At 42.3% G+C, this 17,247-nt stretch overlaps 1 long non-coding RNA gene across 3 annotated transcripts; it reads left to right on the top strand.

Moving 5' to 3' along the window:
* Positions 1-1,180: 1,180 nt before the first annotated feature.
* On the top strand, positions 1,181-16,718 carry LOC110559711 (uncharacterized). 3 transcript variants are annotated; one of them, XR_009591985.1, is made up of 4 exons: positions 1,181-1,544; positions 7,793-7,966; positions 13,602-14,510; positions 15,423-16,718. It is a non-coding gene; the product is annotated as an uncharacterized LOC110559711 (long non-coding RNA). The 3 variants fall into 3 exon arrangements; XR_009591984.1 differs by having other exon boundaries at positions 13,602-16,718; XR_002477083.2 differs by lacking the exons at positions 13,602-14,510; positions 15,423-16,718 and adding an exon at positions 8,111-10,974.
* The last annotated feature ends 529 nt before the right edge of the window (positions 16,719-17,247 follow it).

Below are 17,247 nucleotides of genomic sequence, written 5' to 3'. Positions count from 1 at the left end.
TAAGCTCAGTCTATCTTTTTCTTGAGGTCATAACAATGGAAGACACAAAGCCAATCAACAAGGCAAAAGCTGCAATCAGCACAAGGTGGAGAAGAGTACCACACACTCGCTGTGTAGGTCCAGCTGGCCTTGAACTCTCAGAAAGTCCCTGCTTCTGATGTTGGAGTGATGGAATTAAAATTTGTATACAACACCACAGTCTAACAAGGTATTCAAGTTTTATGAAAAGAAACTAAAGGTTAAATGCTGAGCATCCTTTGGCCATTTAAAACCTAGTCCAAATCCTTGCATGTTTTAAACAAATGTAAATAAATACATATGCAAATATGCTCTAGTGCTAGAGTTTACTAGAAAAGCGGAGATACAATGCTAGCAGGTGTTGTCTCTCTCTTCTGGGAGTTGGGTCTCAACTGTAATCTTAGACCTTCAGTGTGAATGAACTTTTCCTTCTGAAGCAGCATTAACTTCACCCTCTTTGACAGCTTACTCTGAAGATGGAAGATAGCCAGTAAATGGTCAAACTTAAGAAACCAACTTGAGAATGGCGGTTAGGTGTGTTAAGTGGAACTGATGCTCATAAGTGGAGAGATCTCCCGTTTTAATCAGAAGGCTTGACAGATACAACTCATGAAAGGCACTGTGTGTTTTTCTAGAAAAGCAGACTTAACCCCCTCCTCCTTGCAACCAGAGCCGGAGCTGACTCCACCTGACTAGTTTGCATCTCCAGATTCAGTACTGTGAGGACTAGTGAGAGGGGCAGTTTCAGAGTTATTTGAAGAGCAGGGATACCCACAGATTCCAACCAATACCATCTTAGTTGTTTCTTATTTTTGTTTGTTTGTTTTTGTTTTTTGGTGATTAGTGATGCTGTTGGATGAGACTAGGTTATTTCACAAAGTAGAAAAAGAATTTGTTGGGAGCAGCAGAGAAGTTTCTACAACTTTCTGCAGAGTTGTTTATTTTAATAGGACTCTGAGCAGTGCTATTTTAGACAGGTGAAGATGACCCTTGGGTTGTTTTTTTCCTAAGGTTATATTTTTAATTATACTGTGCATGTGTAGGAGGGGAGGGGAGGGGAGAGAAAGGGAGAGGAGGAGAGAGATAGGTTGGGAAGGAGAGGGGAGGGGCCTCTTGTGTGTAAGTCTGCTCTGCTCAGCTCAGCAGTGCCTTCATTGCTCAGCAGAGGGCTCTGAACCCCGGAGAACTGGGATAAAATGGTCCTGACCTGTCTGAAGAAGGTGCTTGGGAGCAAATCTCTCACTTGGAAGAGCAGCAAGTGCTGTTAACCGCTGAGCCATCTCTCCAGCCCCTTGTCCCTCCTGATGTTCTTTACTTTGGGACGAGGGGAGAAGAACTGGGGATTTGAAACCCTCCGTCGGGGCTTAAGCTGCGTGCTGATATCTTCAGTTGTAGCACAGATGAAGCAACACCACCATCTCCCTGGCATGTGGCATGTGGAAGTGGCTTTCAGGCTAGTCACTGCACAGACTGGTGAGGCCTCTCTCATGCTCCCTGCTCTGTGCAGCTGATGCTCCGGTCTCAAGGTGAGTAGTCCCTCCAGTTCTCAACATACACATGCTTGTCATTTCATGTGTGTGCGTGTGTGTGGGTGTGTGCATGCCTGTGTGTTTACATGTAGAGGTGAGAGATCAACTTTTGAGAGCTGGTTCCTCTCTCCTTCCACCATATGTGAGTCCCAGGAATCAAAGTCAGGCCACTGGCCCTGGCAGCAGAGCCCAGGGAGTCATCTCAACTACCTTCATTTGGGGGTTTTTGCTTGGGTCTGTAATTGACTATATAGTACAGATAATTCTTGGCATAAGAAGCAGTGAGGTTTTTACTGTGCATCTTGCCTTTTCCTCCCTTTCTTACATTGGCACAATTTTCAGTCAAATAATGAGAAACACACCGGTTTTTTCCTTGAAGAATACATAGTATCATTTTTACAGGCCCAGTGAGCTGATGGTCTTACAAATTTTCATGGCGATAATACTTTGAGGAAACAATGCACATTAGCCTGTGTCCTTGCCCGATTTGTTTTGTCTCCTCCATTCATTGGCCCATCACCAGTTGTGTTCTATCAGCAGCAAGGTCACGCCTCCTTAAGGTTCCATAACCTCCCCCAAATGTCACCACCGACTAGGGAACAAGTGTTTAAATACATGAGCCTGTCAGAGACATTTTTCATTCAAACCACAGCAATCCATCGCTAAAAGGAATCAAGGCAGCAGGCATTTGAACAGCAGGTATGTTACTTCCACAGTGGAGAGAAAGAACAATGAAGAGATGCACAAATACTAATGCTCAGCTCAATTTCTTCACTCCTGTACAGTTCAAAATACCCTGCCCAGAGAATGATGTCAGCTACAGGGGGAGGTTTTTTGTTTTATTTTGTTTTGTTTCACTTTAGTCTCCCTTCCATGTATCCACATACCAACCTAATCTAGATGATCCTCCATGAAAACTTCCTTTGCAGGTGATTCTAGATTGTGTTAAATTACCAACTTAAATCAGCCATCCAGAGGTGTTTTTTAAAGACTTTTGTTTTGTCCTTCTCTGCAGTGAAATCTTTAAGAGTCTGCTCTCACTGTGCCCATTTTATGAATTCCTTGATTTATTTAATTAACACTCATGGAATTCACTATTACCCTCAAGCATGGGCAAGCATAAAAGTTATGTGGTCTGGGGTTCTAGCATTGGGATTAATGGGTCATATTGCAACAGGAGGCTTGAGCCTCATGCTGTAACTGAATTGTGACAATCTAAAGTGCTCCAGACAAGAGTAATGATGAAAACGTAAGGAGTTTGAGCAAAATTTGTGGAACATAGAAATGAATCCTATCTTTTAGAAAACTGACATTAGCTTGGGTTTAAGTAGAGGAAGAATTAGGGCTAGGGCCACAGAGCTTCCTAACTAAGCATTCCCTGTCTGACTATGCTGTGCTCAGTTTCTGTTCTTCTGGGTGGTTTGAAGAAGTCCTACTGGTTGAGAGAACCATCTAGTTCCCTAAATCTACCTCAACTTAGTACTAAAGCCCTGTTCAAATTAAAAAATGAGCTTGAGGTCGCCGGATCCCATTGTTTGTTTCTCTTCCTGGCACATTGATTAAACTTCCTGTCTCTGACTCCTACTTCTGAGTGACAATGAAACTTGGTTGCTCTCCCATAAAGGAAAAGGGTCAGAGGATGGAGGAAGGAAAGACCAGCAGTCCATCAATGTCACCAGTTTGGAGAGCCGTCCTTGGCAGAGTTCTGAAAAAGTTTCTTTCCCTATCCTTGACCTTCGCCCGGATACTAAACTCTAAAGAAAGACCCCACCTAGAGGGTTACCATGTTGATTGTCAAATCTTTCTCCAGATTCACAGGTCCCAGAACATAGGTAGGGAGTCTGAGTCCATTGTGATCTTCTGGCCAGAGACAAAGGGGGCTGATAAGCTGCTCTGTGTCCCTTTCTGACAAGCTGATACCCTCTCTCCCAGCCTGCTAAGTAGCAGTCCTCCCTTTGTTCATATTGAGAAGGTTGTTGTTGGTGGTGGTGTTTCAATGAATTTACTTTCTTTGTCTCAACATCTTCTCTGTCTACTCTTACCTGGCGGTGGGACAAATGAGTGTGTGTCTAGAATTGGTAATGGGTAGCCTGAGAAATGCCTGTTCTTTCCTCCTACCTCAAGTCCTGACCCACAGGTTTCAAAGAAGCACACAGGGACCTGGAGGAAGGAATGACAGCTGGGGTCAGTTGGACATAACGGACCATGTGGGGACCAGACCACTTCCTGCCCCTGCAGATAGTGAGAAAACAGCTCTGCAGCACTTCCTACAACTGCAACTCCGCGGTTTCTGGTTTGGGTAGTTTTGAAGATACTTCTTCTGGTTTCCTGAAGGAGAAAGAAGTTACTACAGAGAAAGAAGGTTAATACAGATATTAACCTCTGGGTGGTTTTTCCAGGAATCCTATCTACACCATATGATGGAGTCCACATGCCCACATTCACAATTTTATCAAACCCAGCAAGCTATACACACACACTAATTGGTGAATGCTATGACAAGAGGAATTAATTTCAAGAAAACTCAAAAATAATTTTTGCCACTGGGATGGTATGGGACAGCACTGTCTCAGACCTTTATAAGTCTAAGACCAAAATATCTGGGATTTTTCTTTTTCTTTCTTTTTTTGTTTGTCTCTAGTTTTAAAAGAAGTAGCCTGTCCTTGTTGCCTGCTGTGTAAGAGGTTGTTGGCCAATGCTGGGTGGAGTGAAAGATGGGGACACTCTAAGGTTTGCAACTTTGGTAAAATGGGTGGTAAGGCAGCCTCATGATTTCAAAGTGGGAACTCAGGCGTAGGGAGGGTGGGATCAATGCCGAAGAAAGGAAGGAGAATGTCTTTTGACATTCTGCACAATTTTGCACAAGGCATGCTTCACTGAGGTCCTTCTCACAGAATTTGCATGTAGCCATCAGAGGGTGATGGAGATCCATCTGTGACTTAACGATGGAGAAGCCTGCTAAGATGCCTGGGAAGGGGGAAAACCAAACATAAATGAAGAAGAACATGGGGTGGGAAGGGACTCACAGACTCTCACCCTTGCTGAGAAGCTAGTGTCAGTGGTGCCAGGAGATGGAGGGTCAGTTTTCTTCAGAGGTGCAGCTCTGAAAAGGATGTGAAACTGAGAAGGGATAGGAGACAGAAACAGGAGAGTTGGAGGTAAAGTGTGGGAAGACTATGATCAAAATAGATTGTATATTCTATATGACATTTCCAAAGAACAGATTTTAAACATATGTTTAGAAAAAATATGCTGCTGCAGTAGCAATCTGTGGTCCAAATGAGTCTCTGATACATGACTAAAGATTCCCATGATACTGGCTTCACTAGAAGGGGAATTTTATTTTGCAGTTATGTTATTCCCTTCTGTGAAAAAAATAAAAAGTAACAAATAATAGTGCCTTATGAAGAAACATGAAAACAACTAGACATAACCAACCAACGCCATGTTAATAGTGATTAAGAAAACCACCAACGCTTAATGTTTGAGACACTGCTGACAAGACCAGAGATTGGGGCTGTGTTCCCAGTTTTGGTCTAAGGTAAACTTGCCGGTTAAAACGGCTGTTGCCCACATTTGTCTAACAGAGCATAGAGAACCTTCCTGTTGGCACAGACAGCCAATATTTTCATGGTAAGCTGTTACCCAAGTCTGTCCGGAAGCCATCTGTGCCTCACTTTATTCCGTCCTGTGGTCAGTCACTTCCTCCTGTGACAGCTGGTTCCTCTTCACCAGAACTCCATGGTTGCTGAAATGGAAACTCCCCATTCTCTGGAGAACTGACATGACTGCTTCCTCCTGCTTCTCGGAACAAAATAAGTATTTCTTTGCACATAAAGCTTGGAGGTTGAGGACTCATTTACCTGAGGAGAATTTTAAATGGGGCAAAGGAATGAATGTCAGCTAGCAGACAACTGGAGAAGCTGAGGCTTGCTCTTGAGTACCTGTAACTTTGTTAGAATAATGAAGTATTTAAGGAAACTAGTCTCAGTGTTGCTTTTGTCTTCTGTTGTTGTTGCTGTTGTTTTGAGGGGATCAAATAGTTTCCAATTAACCTCTGCTAAGGTTTTTTTAAATTAATTACAATGTATTCATTTTGTATCCCAGCCGTAGCCCTCTCCCTCATTCCCTCCGAACCTCACCCTTCCTCCCTCATCTCCTCCCATGCCCTTCTCCAGTCCACTGATAGGGGAGGTCCTCCTCCCCTTCCCTCTGACCCTAGCCTATCAGGTGTCATCAGGACTGGCTGCAATGTCTTCCTCTGTGGCCTAGAAAGGCTGCTCTCGCCTTCGGGGAGAGGTGAGTTCATGTCAGAGAGCTGCCATGGGCTTGAATAGTAAATGTCTCCCAGAGGCCTATGTGACTTGGTAGGCAGACTGTTGACAGGGCTGGTTGAGAAGTAACAGAAACTTTAATATCTGGGGCATACTGGGAAGAAGTGAAGTCACTGGTGACAGTGTAAGAACGCAGCTCACACCCTAAAGGGAATAAGAGGTAGTTTATTGGGAAACCATTTTGAGTGGCCATGACCCAGGAACACAGACTTACGTTAACCCCAAAGTCCACGTTCCAACGTGGAAACAGTTTTGTAATTTGACAGAACAAAGAAAGTCATGAATCAAGGTGAGTTTAAAATACCCTGGTGGGAACATCAGAGTAGCAGCAGTCTCTCCTAGAGGTCTCGGGCACTATCTGATGGCATTGCTAGCTCGGGGAAGCTAATAAGCTAATGTATTCCAGTCTCTTCTCTATTAGTCACAAGATGGGCTAGCTCAACACAGAGGTGGTCTAGGAATTCAGGGCTAAAGGAAGCCTGAGGCGAGGTAATTAGCCCCTAGACCTGCAACACTCCAGTCTGCAATGTTTTTAAAGATTTATTTATTTATTACTTGCACAGTATTCTGCCTGCATGTGTGTCTGCTGGCCAGAAGAGGACACCAGATCTCATTATGGATGCTTGTGAGCCACCATACGGTTGCTGGGAATTGAACTCAGGACCTTTAGTAAGAACAGACAGTGCTCTTAACCTCTGAGCCATCTCTTCATCCCCACTCCCCAACTCCCCTCCCCTCTGCAATTCTTATCAGCCAGTCTTTGCAGACATAGCTTCTTTTCAAGAATGCCCACTGACACTGGGAGTGCAATTTTGGCAGATTCAGTGGGTTTTGTTGTTTCGTTTTCCCTCCTTTTTTTTTTCCTTCACTTCTTGGCTGGGGTGGGATGGGCAGTTCTGATCTACCATATAACCCACATCCTGGTGGGTTAATTATTGCCTTACTTAACACAGGCCCAGAAGAAATGGGGCCAACCAGCCACAGTCTGAAACCTATGCAGCTACTTACCAAATGAGTCATTTCTCTTTATAAGTTGACCATCTCACCGGCTTTGTTATAGCATCAGAAAATTGCTACAAAGTCCTTTAGCAAGGAACTTTACTGCATTCCTTCCTGGTCTGCTTATTGTTCCTGCCATAGACTTGACCTAACAGAAAATCAGTTAAGTGTGGCTAGCCTGAGCTACTGAGTGAGTTTGCGGCCTGTCTGAACAACTCAGTGGAGAGCCTTTCTCAACATACCAAGCCCAAAGAGGACCTGGGAATAGATCAGAGCTCTGTAATAGAGTGCTGATCTAACATTCACAAGATTCTGGGTGCTACACCAGTATCAAGGAAAATGGAACTGATCTTTTAACATGAGGTTTCATTCTGTCTAATTCGAGATCCGAATCATTCCAAAAGAGCGAGGGACTTTCCACACTTGGCTGGAAGCCTTCAGGATTTTAGTTACAGTTTTTGGCCAGCAACTGATGGAAAATTGTGTTGACGCCTAAGGGTCTTGGCTCTGGGTTTAATAAACAGTTCCAGGAAAACCCTGCAGCAGCTGCCAGGATACAGAAAAAAAAAAAGCAAAAACATGTTGGTCTGTGTTTCTTAGCTCACACAGGAAAGCAGGGGTAGAAAATGGAGCACTCTAGATAAAACCATAAACTCCTTTTAAAAAATTATTTTCAAAATTCACAAAACATGAAAGCAAAGGGCACAAAGATAAAGATTATGTCATCTTTCTGACTCTGTTTTACCACTGTCTAACATTTTCCTTGGCACACAATAGCTGTCCAGCCAAACTTTAGTGGAATGACTGAGTGCTTTCTCACTGAGAGGCCTGCCCTACCAGCCAGCCGATGTCAGTTCACACAGGACCACTCTCTACATGTGGACTGCAGATCATTGTAGTTTTCCTCCACAGATCCCAGCTGAGCATCAATTTGAAGCTGAAAGTTAGTTCAGACCTTAAAGAGGAACAAGTCAGAGAGAAGATACATGTCCTTTCTGTCTGTCATGAGAGAGCCCAGTAAACAAAATAATAAACAAGAAGAGCCCCTCCTCCACTCTTCAGACAACAGCTTTGACACCAGAACAGGTAAGATCTTTAACTGCCAGCAGTGAGAATAGCCTGGAGATAATGGAGCTAAGAGCTTTTGTTCATTTGGGTTTGCATTTTGCTTTTTATTCAAATACCAACAAGTAATTCTGAAGTACTCTGAAAGGCTGTCTCTCTGCACAGTATTTAGATGTTTCAAATAAATAAAAGGCAGAAGATTGGAGTGAATACGTGCCTCTGGAGAAAAGTGAGTAAAAAGCCATCTCAAGCAGCATGTGGGAGTAGAAAAGACAGTAGGTGAAGTGAAGGAAGCCGGACAAAAGAGTGGACTCATGACATTATATGTGCTCATTAATTGGACAACGTACCCTGCTAATGTGAGGTGTTAATCATAGAAAAAAACTACCTGTGGGTATATGGAAATGTTATGCCCTCCTCAAAATCTTGTTACAGCTCTCTAACACTGATCTGAAACTCTGAAAACCGAGTGGCATGTTACAATAGAGGGTCAAGCCCTCTTCAAAGAGGAGAGACTCCATCTCTGAGCTCTAACACGTTTCTCTGTTTGCAGCTTCAGTATCAGAGGGCCAGCAGACAAGGACAGCTAAGCTGCCCTCAACTAAAGGTGACTAAAGAATGTTGGCATGCCCTTAAGTAGAAATGAACAAGTTCTTTCAGACACTGGTGTAACGTGCAGTTTTTACCCTGAGAAAATCACAACCCCCTCAGAGATTTCAAGTTAGTCAGCCCAATTGCATGTCTGGAATTTAAACTGTCATGTTGTGTTTGTAAACCACAGTAATTCCAGCCCTGCCTCACACTGACCTTGCATGCTTTCTTCTGCAGTCCTGGCTCATGACTCCTCCATGACCCAAGAATGCTTGTGTGCTGTATCTCAGCAAAATCAGATCACAGGACTGGCCTCAGAGTCTACTGCCAGTACACACTGTCTTTGGGCCAGCTTGAACCAGTGTGCATGGAGGTACCTTGTGCCTCTTATTAAGTGGTATTTAGTCTCTAAAGTTAAGTAAGCCACTGTTGTGGGTAATAATATTTACTATTGACTTGTCTTTTAGTAAGCAGTGGTTATTCCTAAACCTGCTGTACACCCGAATCACCACACAGAGACTAGGATTATTTTAATTAATCTAGAGCACAATGCTGGGAAATGATTACTCCATCCTAAACCTCCAAGCCTGCATAGTTTCCTATCATTCAGACTTCACCCATTATACTAGCTTTTAATCATATCTTAGGTCTGGTCCAGCTCTCCACATGGTTCAAAGACCTCCCCTCCAGATTCTCCCTTCTCTTCTTCCCACTCCCTCTCTTCTCCTCCCTCTCTGGACCAGGATGTCCCACCCTATAGTCTCCATATATTCTCCATTGTACAGCATTGGCTGGTTGGTTGTTTAAATGACAATATATATACTCCAATATATATATATATATATACTCCAAAAGAACATTATACCAACAGGCCACACATGTGCTGTTCTTGCCCCCCACAAAGGAAGCAAAATCCTAGAGTGATGCTGACCTTTTGTTTTGCATTCAATAACTTTTATACTATGACAAAAAAATCAATAATATTTCAATACTAACGTAAAATCAATACATCTTATGTTGCGATGAAAAATAAAGAGAAAACAAAGGAAAGATATTTACTTCAGATACATCCCATGTGTTTACAGACAATGCTCACAATACCAAGTCTCTTTGTGTATTTGGGCATGTGACCATAGCCACTACTTACAGCTCCTTTCTTTAACTGTTGACTACAGAGAAGCATGTATGCATAACTATTCAGAACTGTCAAGGTGTGGTCCATCACGGAGTCATCACTGTCTGTGGTCTCTCCTGCAATGAGGTTGAACAACTTGCTAGAACTGTGTGAAATCCCCTCCTGAGAGGCAAGTTCCTCCTCTGGCAGGTAGCAAGCTTCAGCTTTTCCTTTCCTAGTGTATTCCTGGGGATTCCCAGGGAACTTTAATTCTTTGTGTATTTTGTTTCAATGGTATGATACCTGATGGAGAGGGTTTTGTTTGTTTGTTTGTTTGCTTGTTTTTTTTAGAATATCTCCTTTCCTAACTGGACACCTAGACACTAGGGACATTCTAAATAACTAACAGCACTGACATTGTGCATAAGACATTGTGCATAAGACATTGTGCCATTGCGTTGCTTAACAAATAATGAAACTGCCTACGTAGTTAATTATGCTCAAGAGAAAGCTCGTTGCCTATCTCCTCTGCTAAGCTCCAAGTTACTGCTTGCTTGGCTTGGCTCGTATTTTTGCAGACGTTGAAAAATAAAGTGTGATTAGTGATACTCAACATGTTCCCATATGCCGACAGCCTTTTTTATTTTTTATTTTTGCCTATCTTTTGAATAAAGATCTAGTCAAGTCCCCTATCTGCTTTTGAATTTGGTTATTCATCCCTTGCTTCCCATCTGTGATAAAGCATTAGGGTTAGTTGACCTCTGTAGATGACCTGACTAGATTAAAGAGTTACCTAGGACTGATGGAACATACCTGTGACTGTGTGAGTGTGTCCAACAGCAGAGTGCTTTGTGGGACGGTAACTGGGACAAAGGAACACACCTTCAGCGTAAATTCTGCCATGTGACTTCATGGGAAAACCAAATTACAGAAGAAATCAGCTCCGCCTACAAGCAGGTGTATCTATTGCACCTGTGCTGTTAGTGCTGCCATTGATGGTGGCGGTGGTGGTGGTTTCGGTGGTGGTGGTGACGATGGTGATGATGATGGACTGGCTCCTCTTCCAGCTTACTTCATTTGACACCACTGACTCCCTAGGGTTTTCCAGTCTTTGATCATCATAGTGAGGCAGCTGAATTTCCTGGATTGGGCATTGCCTAGTTCTCTTCCTCCCCACCATGCCTATTTCCATTCATAGTGGATTACTCAGCGGATATGGTGTCACACAGTACAATAAGTCCTTTGTTGGGACTTGACTCCAGGTTGTGTCAAGCTGGGAGTGGAAGTTAGCCATCATGATCCCCTTTATCATATACACCTCATGGGTTCTGTTTCTCTACAGGACCTTGCGTAACCAATAACCTGGTGCTACAGGGACCTTTGTTGTTCAAATAAATATATGTTCCTCTTTAGATCTGAAGCATAAAACGAAGGAAGCAGAATCTTTTGGCTACTGATCTTTCTTCAAAAGCTGAAGAAGCCAAGATGAAAAAATTAGGACCCTCACTTTAACTCAGTCTTTCTAAAGTGCAGTACATGTGTATTCTACTGAGAATAATTACTACAGGGAGCTGGATGAAACCGGGGCCACTCAGAAAGACAAGTGTCCCATGTTCATCTGTAGGAACGAGAGGGAAATAAAATACTGAAAACGTGGACACAGGTTTAGTGGTAGGATGTGAGGGAGGTTTAGAGTCCTGGGTGAGGGGTGCCCTTCTCTTTCCTGTGTCCCTTTACTTTTCCGTGTCTTTCCATCATGGCTCACTGCAGAGGAAAAAGGCAGACATCATTATGTTCATGCATGATTGTGTCACAGTGAAACCCATTATCTTGTAATATACTGATAAAAACAAATAAACTCAGTGTTTAAAAAAAAGAGCAAAAGTTGGCCTTCCATTAGATGCTTACATACAACATTAACTTAAAATACAGCATACATGTGGGATTTTAAATTTTAGTGCTTTTAGAAGAAAACAGTCTCTAGAATGGCAAAAAGTTTCTTCCCTTGAACAGCCGGCCCCCACAGCCTTCAGTTCATTGTTCTTGGTCTTCCAACTTCCCTAGTTGTTGGAAGCTGAAACCCCAAATGCTGTTCAGCTGTGTTCCAGTGGCCTGACATACACTGGGGTCAGCACTCACGCTATAAATCTCTCATTGCATTCATTGAAATTGCTGTGGGTCTATGTGGTGTGTTCGTTGCTGGAAATTACAAGACCTTAATAATATCTTTAGGTAACAAATGGTTTTTGATAACTCGTCAGCTTCTATATTTGATTCTTAAAATAAGATGTGGGCAGCATCTTATTTTGAAATCACTGTTTCTGTTTTCAAATGAAGGCATAACATAGTTCAATGTAGTTGTAAACTTCCAGGTCATGGTGGGCCTTGTTAACAAAGCAGTGTGTAATAATACAGGTAAGTTCTGACTTCTAAAACGTACCCTCCACTCAAGGTCGAACGCTGATGTTTTCAAACCAACAACGTCCATTCCATACAAAAAAAATATATACGTTTTTAAAGCAGCCTTCCAGGAAATACCTGAATTTTCAGGCAAAGTAAATTTAGTTATAAATGTCACTATTGGATTTTCAGAGCTTACACTGTTGTCCACCCAGTACCATCTATCCATTCCCAGAATTTGCCTCGCTCCATGCTCTGCCTAACCCGCTGGTCAAGCGGAGCTATGCATCTCACTAGGAAACTGTTCAAGATCATGACTGAAATCCTAAATGTGATACCACTGTGGCTGGGACAAATGTACTGACATTTAATTTCATCTTATGCATTGTCTCCTCTTTTATATGCTGTCACATATTACATCTTTGAACATTAGGTATTTAATTTTTTAAGTTAATCTTTAAGCTAACAGACTAATAGGGCTTATGATGGCATTTTCATACATTTTTTTCATACTCATGTGATGTTGAAAGTTGTTCTCACTTTCTTCCCTCTCCCATTGCCTATATAGATCATCTCCCCAGTTCTGGTTAATTTCCCTTTTTCCCTCCCTAGCATACACACTTCTGCTTTCTTGTCACATACCCATACCCTCACTCCATAATGCTTCTGTTAAACTTGAGAACTGTGAGGAGAGAGGACCAAATCCACAACTGTAGAATTAAAGCAAGCTGTGCTTTGTATTTGGGGGAGCACACAGGACTGGCCAGCCAGCTGTCTCACCCTAATTCTGGATTTGAGATAGCAGCTGGCTTCTTGAGGTCCCTTCTGAGAGAGTTAAGGTGTTCACAGTGGAGAGGTGACTGTTAGCACAGTGTTTAAAAGAACAATGAAGGCAAAGCACAGGGGTAATGAGTGGAGTCACAGGTTTAGTGTAGGTTGGGAAACATGTCTTTGAGGTTACTTCAGATCTAAGAAACAGGAACTTACTCTTAGCTGTAAACAGAAACCTTAACTTGCAAGGACTTAGGAAATCATAAAGAGGAACACATTTTTTTAACTGAAAACAGAAAGTGTAACATGGACAGGACAAACAGACAAACAAGAACTTAATTTTAGCTGTCTCAACTACAATACACAAACTTTAACCTGTAGTTTGTTTTGTTTTCATGCTTCCTCTTTCTCCCCTATTATGTTGTTTCCCCTTCTCTTCCCAACTTCTCTTGAAAAAAACAGAAGACATGGGATCTTCTCGTGAACTGAGCAGACATATTTTAGATGCCCTTTGAGTGATGAAACTTAATAATTGGCTACTTGATCATTTGTTTTATTATGTAATCGATAAAATGGTGATGTGTATTAATGTATTTATACTGTCTGGGAATGTGTGGTTATAGTTCTATGCGAAAAATAATTTGTCAGTGTTCATCAGCTTGTAAAAACTTAGTGCTAGAGCTTCAACATTTAAATAAATGATGAAATGGAAAAAAAAAAGATCTCTTTCTTAACTTTTATTCTTTTTCACTCTTGTTACCACTCTTTGTTGTTTTTTAGACAAGGTGTCTTCCTGTAATCCCTGATGTCCTGGAGCTGACTGTGTAGACCAAGATGACCTCAAACTCACAAAGATCCTCAGCCTAGGCCTCCTGAGTACTAGGACTAAATGAGGGTACCCCCATGCCTGTATCTACTTCCCTATTATGATCTTTCTAGTTTTACCTGCTCACTATCATGCATTTCCAGTTGTTAATTTATGCATTTTCAGTAAATTATATAGTAAAAAGAGAGAGGTTCCAAATAATGCCAAAATACTGTAACTCTGAGACCATTTTTTCCCCTCACCTGTATCTACTTTGCTAAGATTATGATCATTCTTTGTGCTATGAGTCAACATTATGATCTGTATATTATATATTGCTTGGGGGACTTTCCTTTAGCATTTCTCAGAGAGCAGTTCTCCTGGTGGTGTCTTCCTCTGTTAATTATGTGTAAATGGTTTCATTTTCTTCATCATTAAAGGATGCTTTGGCCAAGTATAGCATTCTTAACTGACATGTCTACAAAGCTATAGTTTGGAAGGGTCCTGGAAGGTCTGTGTTAAACCTTCCTTGCCAGCCTGTGCCTCTGCTGGAAGCGGTAGAACCTTTAAGCTGTGGGGTCATGCTGAGAGAAGTTGGCTCTTTGGGAGAATGTCCTTGAAGAGGCTAATGAAGCCTTGAAAGTGGAGCATCCCCCCAACCTTTGGGTTTTGGCTGCCATGAAGTGACCAAGAACCCTTCATTATGCACTTCTACCATGATGCATCACCCCCAAAGCAACAAGACTAAGCCCTTGGAAGCCAGCAGAAAAAGAAACTTTACCCCCTAAGTTGATTCTCACAGACATTTTGTGTGAGCATGGTAAAACACATCTGCAATCCCAGCATTTGGGAGGCTGACGTGGGAACAATGCTATAAATTCGAGGTGAGTGGGCTACAGTGTGAGACCTTGTCCCAAACAAACACAGCTACAGAAGTTAGGTTTTGTCCTTCCTCTCCTCTAGACAGGTCCTCCCACTGTCTCTAGTCTCTTCAATTTGTCAGGAGAAATCAGATAATCTTATTAAAGATCCCATTAGCTCCGTTCCTATACTCCTCCTGTCTGAGTTACTGGTTGCTTCCTTTTCATATTCTTAACTCCTTGTCGGCACTCTCATTTTGTTTATATATTACTTTCTCAGCCCCCTTCCTCTCTTCATATAGCTTTCTTTTTTATTGTACATATGTAGGATAGATGACTCAGTATCCTTAAATAATAATTCTAATATCTGAGTCTCATGGGAAATACCGCTAGAAAATATTTTATTTTTCTTGATAGGACCAGGGACTGTCTCTGACATGAACTCCTGGGCTGGCTCTTTGATCACCTCCACCTGAGGGGGGAACAGCCTTACCAGTCCACAGAGGAAGACAAAGAAGCCAGTCCTGATGAAGCCTGATAGACTAGGGTCAGATGGAAGGGGAGGAGGACCTCCCCTATCATTGGACTGGTCATCGGAGAAGAGGGTGGGGTTGGGAGGGGATTAGGGAAGGAGCTACAGCTGGGATACAAAGTGAATAAACTGTAATTAATAAAAATTAAAAATTTTAAAACATATTTTATTTTTCAAATGAGCCATTCTTTGGACATATTTTGAAATGCGTAGTTGAGGACCAAGTGTGACAGAAATTGTGTTGGGGTTACTCTGATAATTTAATTCTGTAGCTCTCCAGGGATTGTGTTAAGTCTTGCTTTTGAAGGGGTGCAACTGTCTGTAACTTTCCAAATTATTTTTGTACAGTTCACATCATCTGCTTTTACTTGGCCCTTAAATTTTCTTGTCTTTTGTCTCCGCAGTTAGCCAACTATCTGACAAAGACTTCTTGGAATGCTTCCCTCCCAGAGTGGAGAGAAAAAGCAATGTAATTCCTTTAAGCCTCTAACTCACACCAGCCTGTCTTATGCCTGTCCCTGAGAAAACAAATGCATCAGAGATCAGAAACTCCGACATTTGAAAAAACAGGTCGCCATTGCCCACCACACTTCAGCCGCTGCACCAGAAACACAGACAGCCCTCCCAGAGGGTCATGGCATAATGGGCTATGGGAGAATACACTGAAATGTAATCAAAATTTGCCAAAAAATCTGTTCACTAAAGTATCTGCTTGATGCCACAAGTGTTCTGTTGAGCTTCAAGGCACAAGCTAGACTCAAGAGGTCCAACACACAGGTGATCTTCAGCTCATGGTGACTTAGCTTATGACCACGGACTTCAGGTAGAACAGAAGTGATGGGCTTCAACATTACACTTCGACATTACACTTCGAATGGCTGAATTTTTTTACTGGTGGTCTAGTAAGGTGAGACAAGAACTTTCTCCTATCACGAGGCACTGCAGTTGTAACCCCCTGTCGGCTACCTGATCAGTAACTGACACTCCATACTGCGTGGCTAAGCTGTGATGCTCAGTAGGTAAAGTACCTTTAGTGCATTTTCAACTTACAATGGCTCTAAGGTCAGCATGCCAACCCCATCATCAGATGAAAAGCTCTGGACTTATTTCAGACTATGAAACAGCAATCATTATTAGACAGAAGGACAGGTTGCTGAAGCTTTCTTGTCTTAAATTGAAACATGACTGACTTCATACAAAATGTTAATGCATTCTTCAACACTCCTAAGTACTAAGTGGATTGTCCCCAACAGTATGACTAAAACCCCTGCAGACATGACTTAACAAAAGCCAAAGCTTCAGTTCAAAGTGACCCCAAATGTGTAGTCACAGTGCACATATGTGTAACCATATGTAAGTTATTAAGGAATAACTTAATGCCACAGATTCTGGGCCAGCATTTATTCTGCTTTGTCAGTTAAACATTGTTGCTTGGCAATAGTATACACAGTAAGGTATCAGCTGCTGGCCACATGTCTGACACAATGCTGTGTCTCACTGCTACTGCTCATGGTCATAAGACACCCTTCCTCATGCTGGCAGCCTAGCCCAAAATTCAGCTTTCAAAGCACAGAGCATGCTTGCCTTTTTGGATTTCATCTGTGTTGAGTTTCCTTAAATCTCAGATACAGGCAAAGCAATGATTAAAATACAGGTCTCAAATACTCTGGATGGTAAATAAAACTAAATAAGTGCTCTAATACCCTATGAGAGAAATGCCTTGGTGTGTACGGAAAGTCCTAGAAAAGTGTAGAATATGTGTTGTACACTCATCTTCCATTTACTGAGAGTTAGCTTGCCCTTTATTTTGAAGGCAGTAATATTCTATTGGCCAGGTCTATCTGGCCCATTCCTCTTATACCCCAGCGAAAGGGTTTGTTTAAATAGAATCCAGAACAAGAAAAGTGTCTCCAGATAGCTGTCGCTCTGCTGCTAGGAGATGTCTGTCGAGCTTCTACGACCACCTCCTCTTGTCAACTCGGTCTATTCAGCAAAACAGACTATCCTGTGACGAACAGGACAGTCACTCACAGCATATTACAGGTCACAACCACTACCCTCCGATTTGACTGCCTTCAGAGGAGAAACAGCTCCAGGAATACAGCTAACAACTGGGATAATTTGAATATCCAAGCATGTAACACCAGGGAAATTTTCCTAGACATGCTGTACAAGACAAATTACAGGCCGAGTGTCCTCTCTGGGACTAACCCACCAAGAAGATTATCT

This window comes from Meriones unguiculatus, chromosome 5, assembly GCF_030254825.1.
Source record: "Meriones unguiculatus strain TT.TT164.6M chromosome 5, Bangor_MerUng_6.1, whole genome shotgun sequence".
Classification (NCBI taxonomy): domain Eukaryota; kingdom Metazoa; phylum Chordata; class Mammalia; order Rodentia; family Muridae; genus Meriones; species Meriones unguiculatus.
The sequence above is the reverse complement of the archived record's forward strand: the minus strand, read 5'-3'. Positions and strand labels throughout refer to the sequence as shown.